At 38.3% G+C, this 14,727-nt stretch overlaps 1 pseudogene; it reads right to left on the bottom strand.

Annotated features, from left to right (window-relative positions):
• Positions 1-2,978: 2,978 nt before the first annotated feature.
• Positions 2,979-12,839, bottom strand: LOC139463517 (uncharacterized; annotated as a pseudogene).
• Between the last annotated feature and the right edge of the window lie 1,888 nt (positions 12,840-14,727).

Below are 14,727 nucleotides of genomic sequence, written 5' to 3'. Positions count from 1 at the left end.
TACAACATGTAATGGAACGGTTCAGATCAGTTAAGTCACAATTATCGATTTAATGTTCATATCAATAGTGAGAGTCGAGGAGTCTGAACTTAGTTCAAGATGTCATATCTGATATCGGAATGCGAGGTAAAATGCTAAAACAATTTGTTTTAACTATTCCATGAACAAAGACAATTTACTCTTTGAAATTGTCATTGTTTCAGGGACATTCTAGAGTTGGCAGGTGCCTTTCTTGACGGATATTCCGCCTCCAGGAACCACAGTATGCCTCTAACATCTAAGGCAGCTAATTCCTCCACCTGGTCTTGTGACACTTGTGTCAGGACGTCAGCAGAGTGCAAGATATGCACGGGATGTCAACTTGTGTTCAGAGGAAGGCGAGGCCTATCCACAAACTTGTCTGTCACTGTGACAACTATAAAACGACCTCTCCGAGTGTATGAGGCAGAAACTGTTGGGTCTTTGTTATATAGAACTATTGTCATTATGACAAACATAATTATTTCACATAGTTGAATATAATAGTTAGTTCAGATCATCGACATTCATATGCGCAATGTGAGCAAAAGGCAAATCTTATCTGTATAAGTAACTAGCGAACAGATATGAATATTTGGATGTTTTATCTTTACCATGTATTTTATAATTTGTGTTTTTTGCCACCTTGCTATACGTCATGGTGTATTTGTCCAGATAACTTATAAAATGAAATACATAGCATAAATAAGAGTGCCAAAACTATTTCACTATCAATAAGAATTCCGACTATATCCTACATATGTGTTTATGAATCACCAGGTGACACCAGGTGTTCGTGAAAAGGTGAGTGGATTCTTCCCCACCGCCCGCTCTCGTCACAAATACATACAAAGGCAAGTCAAGTGTTCACCTGAACAAACACATCAGTGCTTATAGGCAATTAGAAGCCGTGAAGATCCGGGGCAGAATAGGTGGTCAGACTCACTGACTTGGTTGATGGATGTCATCGTATCCCAATTGCGTGGATCGATGCTAATGATGTTAATCGCTGGATTGTCTGGTTCCATATTCGATTATATACAGACTGCTGTCATAAGTCTGGCATATTGCTGAGTGCGACGTTAAACAACAAACAAACAAATCTAAACAAAACTACATGTATATACCTTGAAGCAATGTAAATGTTGAAGTGATACTGTAATGCATTTTAGACCACTAATATACTTCTTTCATGTGAAAGTGATCAGCATAGCTCGTCCATGAGTGGCGAATTTTGTGTATAGGAGACGTACATGTACGAATATCTGTTTACTTTTGTTTTTTGTTACCCCTTACATGATCATTTTAAGAAAACATTCTTGTGCGATATTTAAGTAATAAAGTGCAATAAACAGAACATATACATATTTGAGTGAATGGTTTTCATAAAGACTTTATTTCAAAACAATACAATTCGTATCCTGTCCGAGATTTTATCATTTATACCACTAGAAAGCTAATGTTTAATATGTGTACATGTGACAGAATTTAAAAAGAACAGTGATTATGCAAACACAAGTTAGTCATATTCTACGGTGTAGTCGTCTAAGGCGCCACAATTTGCTCTGCAAAGTTGCGTCTCTTTAACGTCCATTCAAAACCTATGATCGCCCGTTTGAATTCGAGTTCACTCTGATTATGATTTTACGTTTGTCAGAACCTTATATATATATTATAATTATAGTTATAATTAGACCATTAGGTTAAAATTACACATGACTTCTTTGTTTGATCCAATGAGTTATTTTTTTGTTACTTACACCTTTGGTTATGAGTTTTGTAAAATGGAGTTTCAAGAAATATTTTGGGTGTTGATCGAAAAGCCTTGTCGAAATCACATATGAGTAAGACTGATAGTCATATGTTTACATATTTTGCCGGCAATGCCAATAGGTTGCCATATTACAGAAAATACTAAAATGCTACTTCAAATTATTATTTTGAGTATCGTTCGTTGCTTTTTGGAGAGCAAAGACTTAATGATCTGGTTTCTAGACAAATGACAATGTTACAGGATGGTAGTTATATAATTCCAGGTAAGGCATGCAACCAACCTTCCTGTTTTAAGTTATTGTTTGTGCATTGAAATTATTACCGATGTGTTAAAGGATCACACGCGCCATTGTCAACAATTGATTTGAACTGCATAAAATACGCACAAGGGTCAAAAGATTCCTCAAAAGACGTACATGTACACTAATCAGGGCCATGTGACCTGCATGAAGTTTGGATTTTCTTTTATATTGTATATTCTCACATTCCGGCGCAGTGGTGACTCAGCATAACACCACTGCCACGGGCTTATTTGCCCATCACGTGACCGGACTTTTCTCTTGTTTGTAAACAAACGCGCTTTTTCAGAAATCAGTATAGAACGCAGTAATGCAAGTATCTGGGGGCGCTTTACATATTGTTTTGCATACTTATATAGATATGCTACTACAACTGCGACAGAAAATTGCATGACAATATATATTTATGCATCAAAGTGACCGTATCGCTAGTTCTCCTTTGGGCTTCGATGACAGCATGTGGAGCCGTACAACCAATGTAAACAAAGAGAGTGGTATATTCTTTGTATATCATCTTTCTTATATGATATAAACATGTTATCGCCTTACTTGTTGGAAAGTTCGATGTTGACAAAGAATAGGTCTTCAGCAGGTGACAATGCTTGTCGTAAGAAGCGACGAACGGGATATCGTGGTCAGGCTCGCTGACTTGATGCATGTCATCGTATCCCAATTGCGTGGATCGATGCTCATGATGTCAGTCACTGGACGGTCTGGTCCAGACTCGATTATTTACAGACCGCCGTCATATAGCAGGATTATTGCTGAGTGCGGCGTGAAAACAACAAATAAACAAACAAAACAAATATGTAAACCAGAGAAACAATGTTCTTGCCAAGACTCGTGAATCATTTGAGACAGTTTTCATGTCTATATATGACTGGCTGAGAAATGTTGTTTCCAGAACTGAATCAGAACTTGTCCTTGTGACACTATTCACATTGTCTTCCACATGCGTTGCAGCAACTTCATTGTTTCTGAAACATCAAGTACACCAGTTGTCACAACTAAGGTGAGCCATATGGGCCATAAAACGGGTTTAGCAATTGTTTCGAATGTGTCCAGAATTGTTGTACCTAAAAAAGAGCCAATGTGATCAGTCTTTCCTTACCTACTACATCAGCTGGACTGGCATCAGACAGACCTGGCCAGTTCTGGTTGTCCAAATAAGCATATCGTCCTCTCAAGAAGGTCCTCATTATCCACCTCTTGTCCTCAGATTGGTTTTGGATGATACGATGAGAGTTCAGTTCTAGGATCCTAACCAGCAAATCATAACCCTGTAGTTATACAATTATTATTTACTATGTATCAGACGTGCTAAATATAATTATTTCAAAAAAGACATTAAACATGCACATATAAACATACTGTGTTTTCCATGTATAATAAGGTTACCTGTAGATTTAACCGTGCTAAATGAAACCGAACGCGTATTCTACCATGACAAAATTGAACGCAAAATCTTTAGGGTAAGGGCGGATATTGATTCAGTTCAGTTCAGTCCAATGATTTTAGCGGGCGCACAACCTTATTCAAGGATACACCGATAATATCCTTTAAACAGAGTAAGACGCCATATACGCTCAAAGGCACGGATGGCCCAGTCGTCTGAGGCCCCGCGATTCGCTGTGCAGAGTTGCGACCCTTGAGCACGCCAAAAACCTATGATTGTGGGTTCGAATCCCGATTCGCTCCGATTATGTTTCTAGATTTGTCAGCACGATACCCGTGCTCGTGGGTTTCACCGAAGTGGTAAACGTCTGAGACCTGCATCACTTCGAGCTTTCCTCCCACATAAAGTCGACACGCGGTGATATAAGTGGAATACTGTTGAAAGCGGCGTTAAACCCAACTCCCTCACTCCTTACCCGCATACATGATAGGCATTTGAAGTGTGTAACATCTACTTCCTAAGCCAACATGGAGAAGATGTGGGTTCACTGCGCAACTTGAACTATCGTGTATCGGGAGTCATTTCATGAATTATTTTAAGTCCATCTATCGCCAAAATAAAGCGACGCAGCCAAGATTCATAGCTGTAAAGTCAAATCGTCAATGTTAATGCATTACATATCAAACGAAACGTGAGTTATAAGTACATGTATCTATTACAGATGTGCTCACAATGCTGTTCTCACCTGAGTCAGGTGAACAGAGTCGACAGGGTCCATTTCCCGATAATCACTTAAACGTGCATAGAAAGGTGCAAGTTCAGCAGTGGTAACCTTCTGCTGTTCTACCAGTACTTCAGCTTTGTCAAAGTCAAAGAACTCCAAAATCAGTGTCGGCATATTTTCGTGCACTTTTAAGCCTTTCAGGTGAAATCTGTTGTTGGCTCTCTGTGATGGGTTGGTCAGATAAGAAGCTCCGATTTTGACAAGTGATGGTACCTTGAAATCAAAATGAATTGAACAACCTCGAGCAAATCACAATATAAAAACCATAAACATCTTTGCAAATTAAAGAATCATATTCATTCGTCTCCTTGAGTATCAATGTCAGTTGAACCACTAGTAACGAACATTAGCTTGTTCGTGTTGGTTTACAGAAAGAGCCTACTTTACAACTGTTTAACTAATTTCTTGACTAAAATTACTGAAAACGTACACCTAAACCATACACATTGAATGTTGTCACCTCATACAAAATCCGTTCCACAATAGAATCTGTATCTTGAAAATGTGCAATAGATACAAGCGACACAACCTGTCCATATTAATAAGAAATGTCCAGTGTATGATTCATATGACTATATCATAAGCACGTGTTTATTAGTCATGATACAAGGTGTTCACGAAACGGTGAGAGTATCCGACCCGTCACCACCACATGCCTGAGAGCCTGAAGAAAAGTGGTAACTGCTTGATGGACGGAGAAGAGACACCAATGTTGCCGTACTGCTCGACATGAATGGACAGTTGTCTGTTGGACAGTTGAAAAGTCATCTCTCTTGTCATACAGTCATGTGGAGAGTTTTTGCTACTCTAAATCTTTCTGAATTAGATCTAAATACAAAACAGATAAGCATTCTTATATTTCTAGTTTGGGGGTAAATCAGTGGAAAGGACTCGGCTATATGACAGTTAAATCAGATCATCGATATACCTGAAACTTCAGCTATGCATAACAAACAGATCAGCAAGGAGAGCAACAATTGGTACCAATGGGGCTGCCTTCTTCTTGCCAACATTTTAAATAGATGATATTTAAGTCCAACATTTCACATATTGTTTTCTCAGTAAACTTTAGATGACATTTGCTTCCATTTCTTAAAAATCTGATATCTCTATCTTCGACTCACTTTTCTGAGATTGCACTTTTCTGATTTCCGAGCAACTTTGAGAATTCATATGTACCAATTCTATTCGTCTCAAATGCCCTCTGTGAATATAAAGAAAGTCCTTCCTTGATTGTCTTGAAGTTTTTGGTTAGTCTTTGAGACATAGTTGTTGCGGTACATTTGCTGGACCCGGCAATCTATCTTCCTTTGTACGGGTTTTCTTATGTATCTTTGGAATCCAGTACAAAAGAGGAATGGGCATGCCTTTTAGAGTTAAGCAAACCGTTGATAGTACTGATGCGTGGTTCTTGTAGATTTGTTCCTCAGTTAACACACTGGCAATATATATGTCATTATTTGTCATATCTCTTTCCAAAAAGTTGTTTGATCAATCAATAATATGTTGTGATGCTTACATATAATGGTTATATTTTTCGAGGCCTGGGGGTAGCCAAGTGGTTAAAGTGCTTGCACGTAAAGTCGTTCCTGTGATTACATGACCAACAGGTTGGTCGTAGTATAATAAGCCTTGGCAGCCTCAAACAGTGGAAATTATATCAAAAGCTGCCATACCCACGTTCTGTATACCTTCCTGTAGAGAAACAAGTTGGAAGAAGTGGTGTTCGCACAGGAGAACAAAACTATTGGTGGTTCTTGAAAACTTAAAAGATTATGGGACACATCATTTTGATTTGACACGTTTTTTGATCCAGGAATGTTATACTTTCGGAAGTACACTGTATCTGTTATGTCCCATCGGCTTGTCTTTAAAGTGGAGTTATTTCACTTCATTAAAAATAGCAAAACAAAAAATTATGTTCTGTCAGCAGGATGCATATCGTCTGATGATTTGGGTCGCGGGTTTTCTTGGATCGCGACAGAGACGACAATCAAATAAACTCTTCGCTACAGTGAGTGCTTTAGTCCCGTTCTTGTTACAGCTTAGTTGATATAACCAACACAAAACTGTCAACGAGGACCCATCCAATCCCATCTGTTATGTTGTTGATGAAGAAGAGCTAATGTCAATGTCATTTAAAACTTTATGAAAATCAAACGGAGACAAATGGAATTTATCAGGAATGGTCAACGTCATGTCAAACCTTTTATAGCTTGCATGTGTGATTGTTTCCTTTCATTCAAAATGTTCAAATGGCGAGTGTTATCGGAAGGGCAGGACATGTAACCCTTTTCGCTAACACCTGTTGTCGTCAGTGATTTTAAGTGGTCTATTCACATAATATTTAACAGCTAATTTGCCCTTTGCCATGGAAAGTGTTTCGGCAGATAATCCGACTGGTTATTCTCTTGGATTGACAATACATATTTACTTTTACCATGATTAGAAAGGGTACTTCATAATGGCCGCAGCCTTACTTTCCAGTTTATATGCATCTGAGACAATGCGATTGCAAATCATTACAACATGTTTTACACAACTCATGCTACACGATTCATGAAGAACTGTCCAACATGCTGACACTAATGTTCAGAAATGTGAGCGCTGGTGCAAAGAATATATATTAGTCTAGACTACTTCAACTACCGCTTGCTGATTTTAGACTTGGATAAGTACAAGTTATTACGTGATCATCACACACAGAGTCTAGAAACTAATCGAACACCCGAACAGATGTTGGATGGTTTTGATTGTTTGTAGTTGGCATATTATTGTTTTCATGAATAAAAGCAAATAATGTTGGTGCCTGGATAAATTTATAACAGTTGAATTGATAATAAATTATCGGTTCCAGAAGGTTCTATTTGGCAGTGTCCTGAAACCTTTCATTTCACATTCACAATCTTTAATGTCATAGGTGCTCGGTGTTAGCTTGTATCACAACACACCAGTCGTCATAAGACTAACATTGTATATCAATATAATTTACAAGAAACAAATACTTACCCCAGATGATTGAGGAATATTCTTAAAGAGGTAGCCTATAAGCAACTGAAGCTGTTGAACTGGTGATGTTGTATCAATAGTGACTGATGGGGGCGTCAGTTGTTCTAAATATTTGTCAATGACAGATTCCCCATACTTTGAACGAGGGAAATCGGGGAGACCAGCTGCTGAATCCAGCTCGAGTTTCTTCCAGGGTAGCACGCGTTCACCCACTGTTATATTCACGTCCTTGACGAGAAGAGCGTCTACTGTTCCCTTCTTCCTCGACAGTGTGATCTTGCAGGAGTTGATTGAGATGCCACAGGAAAGACGTAATATCTTTTTAAAGCTTGGGTGCCTGAGGAACATGAAAGGACTATTTTCACTAATGAATGCCATCATACGTTCATCACATATAATTCTCGACTAGGATCTACATGATGACTTTACGTTAGAAACAGCGTTATGTTAACGTGAATAAGAAGTTTTCTGCATGTCATTATGACTGTGACAAAAGAGTCCTTTCCAACTTTGAGGAGAAGTGTATAAATGTGCCTGTTTCTTTCCATAGAAATAAAATTCCCTCTTACCCATGCTGGGTGTTGATCAGCACTACAACATTTGGATCCCCTCTAAGATGATCTATTGTGAACTTCCCTTCTTTCAGGCATTCTGGATCAGTTGTAATGATCACCTTGTAGTGGTCGATGTACTCAACTATGGTCTGAAGCAAATACATGTATAACTCTGTTAAATTATCAGATTATATTGTCTAACTCGGGATATTTATCATCAAATGTTTCTAAAAACCTAAGATTAATATTATATTTGGAATACATTTCCATACAATTTTATGATTGAACTTTTATTTGATACATGAAAGATTGAACATAGTGGTAGTAAAACATTTCACTTACAAGTCGTTTTGACGACGAGCTTGCGGAGTTCGTTGATAGTTCATCTGCATTTGACTGCTTCATTACTATTTGGAACAAAGGGTAATTAGTACTCTTTAATTACATTGGAGTTGGGGCATATATAATCAACCAATTTCTCATCAACAGCATTATTCATAACTTTCAACATGCACGTATATGAAGCAAGGCAGGACAAATATGGAAAGTTCCCAAATATTCAAAGGAGTAGTGAGAATGAAAAAACATACTATTCATATTTCTTGAAATATTTTGCTCAATAGTATTGTATTAGTATATATATGACAAACTTATACAATGTGGCTGATACATTGACCATCATTGTGAGTATCCCAAGCATTAAAGAAGAACCCCATCAATGTCATTTCCAAATTGCATCACATTGAAAATACTTTGACTTTCATTGTCAGCTGTCAATATACATCACCACTACCCGATTGAGCATGGACCATTGATCATACATGAATAACGTGTCTGTACATATAATCCTTAATCAACTGTCAAATTTGTTACAATACTACTTATGAATTGGAAAGAAATGACAGCAACCTCGAAAGTTTTACCAATTAACCATATGATCTGTTGATCCGGGGTAGAATAGGTATTCAGCAACCAATTTTTATCGTAAAAGGCGACTATGCTTGTCGTAAGAGCCGCCTGACGGGATCGGGCGGTCAGGCACGCTGACTTGGTTGATGCATGTCATCGATCACAACAGCAACCCATGTTTGCCCTTAAAGGCGACTATGCTTGTCGTAAGAGGCGACTAACGGACCGGGTGGTCAGGCTCGCTGACTTGGTTGATGCATTTCATCGATCAGAACAGCAACCCATGTTTGCCCTTAAACACGACTATGCTTGTCGTAAGAGCCGCCTGACGGGATCGGGCGGTCAGGCTCGCTGACTTGGCTGATGCATGTCATCGTATCCCAATTGCGTGGATCGATGTTCATGATGTCAATCACTGGATTGTCTGGCCCAGACTTGATTATTTACAGACCGCCGTCATGTATCCGGAATATTGCTGAGTGCGGCGTTAAACAACAAACAAAAGAAACAAACAATTGCGTTGATCGATGCTCATGATATCAATTACTGGATTGTCTGGTCCAGAGTCGATTATTTTTAGACCGCCGTCATAGAGCTGGAATATTGCTGAGTGCGGTGTTAACCAACAAACAAAATGTTGATAAAGTTAGCACTAACTACCATTGATCATTTTGTAGGGAATCCTTATACATTGAATCGCAAAAGGGGTTGGTATTTCTATTAAAATATTCATTGTATACAATATGAAGCAGTAATGTATTCAATTTAACATACCTTTACTGATTCCCTTAATTCTTCTAACGACTTTTTCTCTTGTTTCCACATCAAAGGCTGATGGTTGTATTGTTCTGAAGATCCCTGCTACTTCATCAACCATACTTGGTTTGAGCAACTTGTCAAGGGCCACTGACACTGCATCTGTGCCTTTAGCATATCATGTTATAAATCTATATAATCTATATATCTCCAAGAGGACAGAGTGGTTGTCAAGAATTTGATGGGGGATCAATGTAGATGACAGATGAAATGCCATTAGGTGTTTGTGGTTCAACTCCGTCCTTCTAATCAAGTACACGGCGATAATATTTGATAAAAATTGATATGAATAACAGACCGACTATATCATATCCTGGTTAGGGTGGTGGGTCATATTTTGGTCACTGGTCCAAATATACATTTTTTTCTGAAAGGAGCCGACGAATTTTTTTTAGTATTCTTTAGTACTGTAATTCAAACATATTCCAGTCTTTCAATATCAGCTGACCCTAAAATGTATCACATACATAACATAATAACGGAAACTTTAAGTTAATGTTTAATGTTTTTGCCTCTCTCTCTCTCTCTCTCTCTCTCTCTCTCTCTCTCTCTCTCTCTCTCTCTCTCTCTCTCTCTCAAACAAGCTTGGTTCGATCCGCAATGTGAACAGTTTTGTTTTATTATTTTTTCTCTGAGCAATAATGTGGAAGCGCAGGTCATTTAGATACAATCTCAGAGTGTAACAGTACCTTTTCAGTTGAAAATTATTCAGACTCACAACCCGTTCTTTATGTAATTCCAATGTAACTTAAACACTATCATATACATGTATAAGTGCTGCAGAAGAACATACCATCTTGGAGGATCGTGAGTTCGGAGAGTTCGGTCTCGTCACGTCCAACTTTCCACATCAAGTATACCATTTTATTTCCAACAGAAGATCCCTAGTCTGGGATACTTCTGTTAAATGTAAATAGACGGAATGCAATAGGAATACAACTATGACAGGGAGCAAGCAGTAGGTTTGATAAAAAAATGTATTGTATAGTTAATATTGAGAATATTGGTAATGCTGAATCATTTTGATACATTTTACCGAACATAAAAATCGTCAGGTTATGCGTCATGTTTCTTATTCTAAAATACGTGCTCAACGAAGGAATTGTGGGAAAATGGATCAAGATTTGTGATCAAATTTCTTTTGTAATTATCTGTACTCACTCGTGTCCAATTAATAGTTCTTCTGCCAGGTGAAATCCAAATACTGTTGGATACATCAACACAGGAATGTCAAAGCAGAGACGTAAGTAATGCATCACGGAAGATGCATGTTTGTTCCAGTGAAAGATTTGTGTACCCACGATTCCGTCAGGCCTAAACGGAAACAAGTGGAGTTCAGCTCATACATGGGTACACACTAGATACATGTCCACTAATGTGAAATCCAGCTTTACAACAGCATCGCAATGTAAAAGTGAAAAACACAAACACATTATGAAAAAAGGACCATACGGTTTAGCATATCAAGAAGCAACAGCATTTACCATGTTATCTCACCTTTTCAGTTTATTTCGGCAGTACGTCAAAACAGGTAAGAGACCAAGGCAATCCACGATGTTGGAGGTGTCTATGAAGTCAAAATGGAGATTTATAGGCAGGTCTGTGTTGCAAAGTACAGTCGCCTCTCCTTTCCAGAGATGAATCTACAAGCAACGGAACTATTATTAATATTTAATCAATAATAATGTTTACGTTGACAGCAGACGTACATTTGTAGACAGACGCGTTAGTCGTGTGGACATAGAAACATACCTTGATTATGCATCCCTCCTTAATGGCTGCCTGATAACTTTCCACCCACTGCTTCATTATTTCAAGACACAGAGAAGACATCGTGACATGTTTCCCGTCGTATCTGATAAAGTATAATATTTAAAAGTGAGTGAGTGAGTATGGTTTTACGCCGCTTTTAGCAATGTTCCCACAATATCACGGCGGGGGACACCAGAAATGGGCTTCACACATTGTACCCATGTCGGGAATCGAACCCGGGTTTTCGGCGGGACGAGCGAAAGCTTTCACCACTAGGCTACCCGACCGCCCCTATAATATTTAAAAGATCACAATATTGGTTAATTGAAAGATATATGAATAAGATATTCGAAGTAGGTGTAGAAATGCAACGTCTATGTAGGTACAAATATTTAAACTAATTTCACGATTCACGACCGTCAATTTGAAAATACACATAAGCATAGTTATGTACATAATCACGAGAGCTGTTCATAGCTTCGGGTTGTCTATCTATCCTGATAACCTATAGAGCAGTTACTTTACCTGTAAAGTTGAAGGGCCACATTAAAGCACATTAGTGGACAACAATTGTCTTCCACTTTCCACATGTCTTCGTAGCCAGGCCTGAAGAATGTCATGTTGCCATGAAACTGTTCAACGACACGCTTTGATGACAGTGGAGCTGAGTTGATTCTCGACACACCAGTCATGACATATTCCCGAACTTCTTGATCGTACCTGTGAAGACACAATTACCTGGTTCAAATACCTTATAATTGACTGAAGTCTTTGATATGGGAAAGATGTGCAATGTCACCCAGTGTTTGGTTTGGATCAAATGTTAGAAACAGTGTGTTGTTCTCAAACATCAAAGCTTTTGTTATAAGCAAATGTTGAAATTAAAATCACCTTTCTTTTAGACGAGGCGTTGACATCAACTGATCACACATATGTGTCACCCTGGATGCGATCCTCTTAACAGCTCCATCGGGGAAATCGTTTGTGTACCTCTCCCTTATGAAAGCTTCTCGCTTGTCATTTGTCAATTTACCACTGATGGATTCAACCTTCAGCCAAGACTGCAGAGCCTCCTTGATGCAGATTTCTGTGTGTAAATTTCCAAAATAGACGTCAAAACTACTTGTCGGAATAGTTGACAGTTCTTTCATCAGCTGCTTCAGTCTCTTCGTGTGATCCGGGGACAAAAGACAGTCGTACCAGGTTCCCCACATAAACTTCAAATCTTCAGCATTTGCAGGATCAATGGTTTGAACTAAGTACAATAAAATCAAATTTCGTGCCAAGACACCATTTTCTATGTCATTCAGATGAATGTTAATCGTTTGACCTTTTGTCTTTGTGGTGCCATCTTTGTGCAACACGTGCAGGGTGTGCAGGACATTTCTGATGTCACCGCACCCAAGAAACAACATCTCACATTCGTCAGCAACTTTACAACCACGGGTGATGTCAACTGATCTTGTGTTCCCAACAGGATAATAAAACTCCAATGGACTGAATCTTATTCGTCCAAAACGCTCCGCCATATCTTATCACATCTGAAACACTGAAACACTGAAATTTAAAACATGCCAATACGAATATCAATCCGTTATTCATCTTAAATAAGCATCATCATTGATTCTGCAATGAAAGAAGGGGTGTCTAAAGGGTCCATTAATACTAACAGTTAACATCTTTTCACCATTCGCTGCTTAACTTCAAACCCTAAGGTGGATTTATGGATATGATCATGAGGCAGTTAGATTCACTGACTTCATGGCAGCTGTAAAGGCAATTGAATCAGATGTCAGTGGTTCACGAAGAGATATTGTTTTTGTAGTATTAAAGCTGGATACTCAAAGTATATATTACATGTGATAGTGTGTGGATCCCAGTTTATGCCGGGCTGCACGGAAAGGAGATGGCGGAATAACTTGCAAAATCGGGCTTCCAAAATCATGAGGTTATGATATCTGAATTTGGACCCCAACCTGATGATTTCGGCTTCATTTTAGCTAATTCGTTCACCAGAAGGTAGCAATTACATTTGTGGGACGCTCGGACTGCTGGCCGACCACAGCTAGTCTTGCTAAAACCAATAGGACAATTCGCCGACAAAAGAAATTTGAGGAGTCATAATTACAAGATTTCGTCTTGGATACTGTGAGTTAAATGCTTACCGAAGTGGCATTGATGAATAGATTCTCCTGTATATACGAAAGCCTAATGGAACCACTTTCGTAGCATAATTTTATTTTTTCAGTGGACATTTCTCGTTATTTCAATTATTTGTTCATTGTTTCGAAATTTGGACATTTTAGTTGTTGCTTCGGCTATGTCTTCGTCATTTGATTATTTTCTCGTTATTTCACATGTATTTCAAAAACTCAAAATTTCGAGTTTTTCTCGTTGCTTCGATTATTTTGATTAGTAATGAAATTTGTTTGATAATTGATGATCCCCACATTAGTTCCGTCAACCAATTTCTTGGTACATGTGTGCTTATCAAGAATAGCTGTTATGGAGTTATAGTGGAACAGTGCCAGATAAAGAATTAATCGGGTACATCCAATATCTAGAGATCAGCTGACAACGCACCACACATAGTTCTGTCGATCGATACCTTGACAGTGATAGACAAAGTCCTAACATATTTCCAGGAAAGAAACCACGTGGAACGTAAACTGAATGTATAAACCATGTTGTTCTTCTTTCTACCCTTTCAATCAATTTATATATACAAATACATGTACAAATGACAAATACAGAATACAACTGTTACCATTACTCCTTTAATTACTAGGGTGAGGTTGTGCATGGACCATTCAGTAACATATTAATCATACAACACAGGCTGTTTTTAATTTATATTATCCGGTTTACGTTAATAAAACGATTATTGTTACACTCTGGCATACTGAAGGGAGTGTATAACATGCATGTCTCACACTGTGTGTTCACTTCAATGACAATAAGCATCGTGGTCAAGCGAATGATTTATAACATTGGTTTTATTACAGGAAGTAAATCAACTTTCGATATACGAATCACTAACAACAAGCGGCATATGCAAATGTGTCTTTGTGTGCAATTTGGACAGCAACATTTGGAACTTTAAAAACAGTGGTTCGAATTATTACCAATGGTTCAAGTTTTTTTGCAGCAAGCTTACATAATTCGATATTTTGTATCCAGTGGCTTTCTTTTTCGCCAAGTGGAAACTGTTTCGTCGGATAATAAAAACTGGTTCATTTTCTGGGGTTGACGTTTTATATTCTTACATGTTGCTGTACCTACGTATAGTTACTCCAGATCCCTTCCTGATATACAGGAACGTACGTATTGCGGTACCTACGAATAGTTACTCCAGATCACGTCCTGATATACAGGGACTTCTTACTTGTACATGTTCATATACAGGAACGTACATAT

Source organism: Haliotis cracherodii, unplaced genomic scaffold (genome assembly GCF_022045235.1).
Source record: "Haliotis cracherodii isolate W230 unplaced genomic scaffold, xgHalCrac1.p SCAF_16, whole genome shotgun sequence".
Classification (NCBI taxonomy): Eukaryota; Metazoa; Mollusca; class Gastropoda; order Lepetellida; family Haliotidae; genus Haliotis; species Haliotis cracherodii.
Note: the sequence above shows the minus strand (reverse complement) of the source record. Positions and strands in the feature narration are given on the sequence as shown.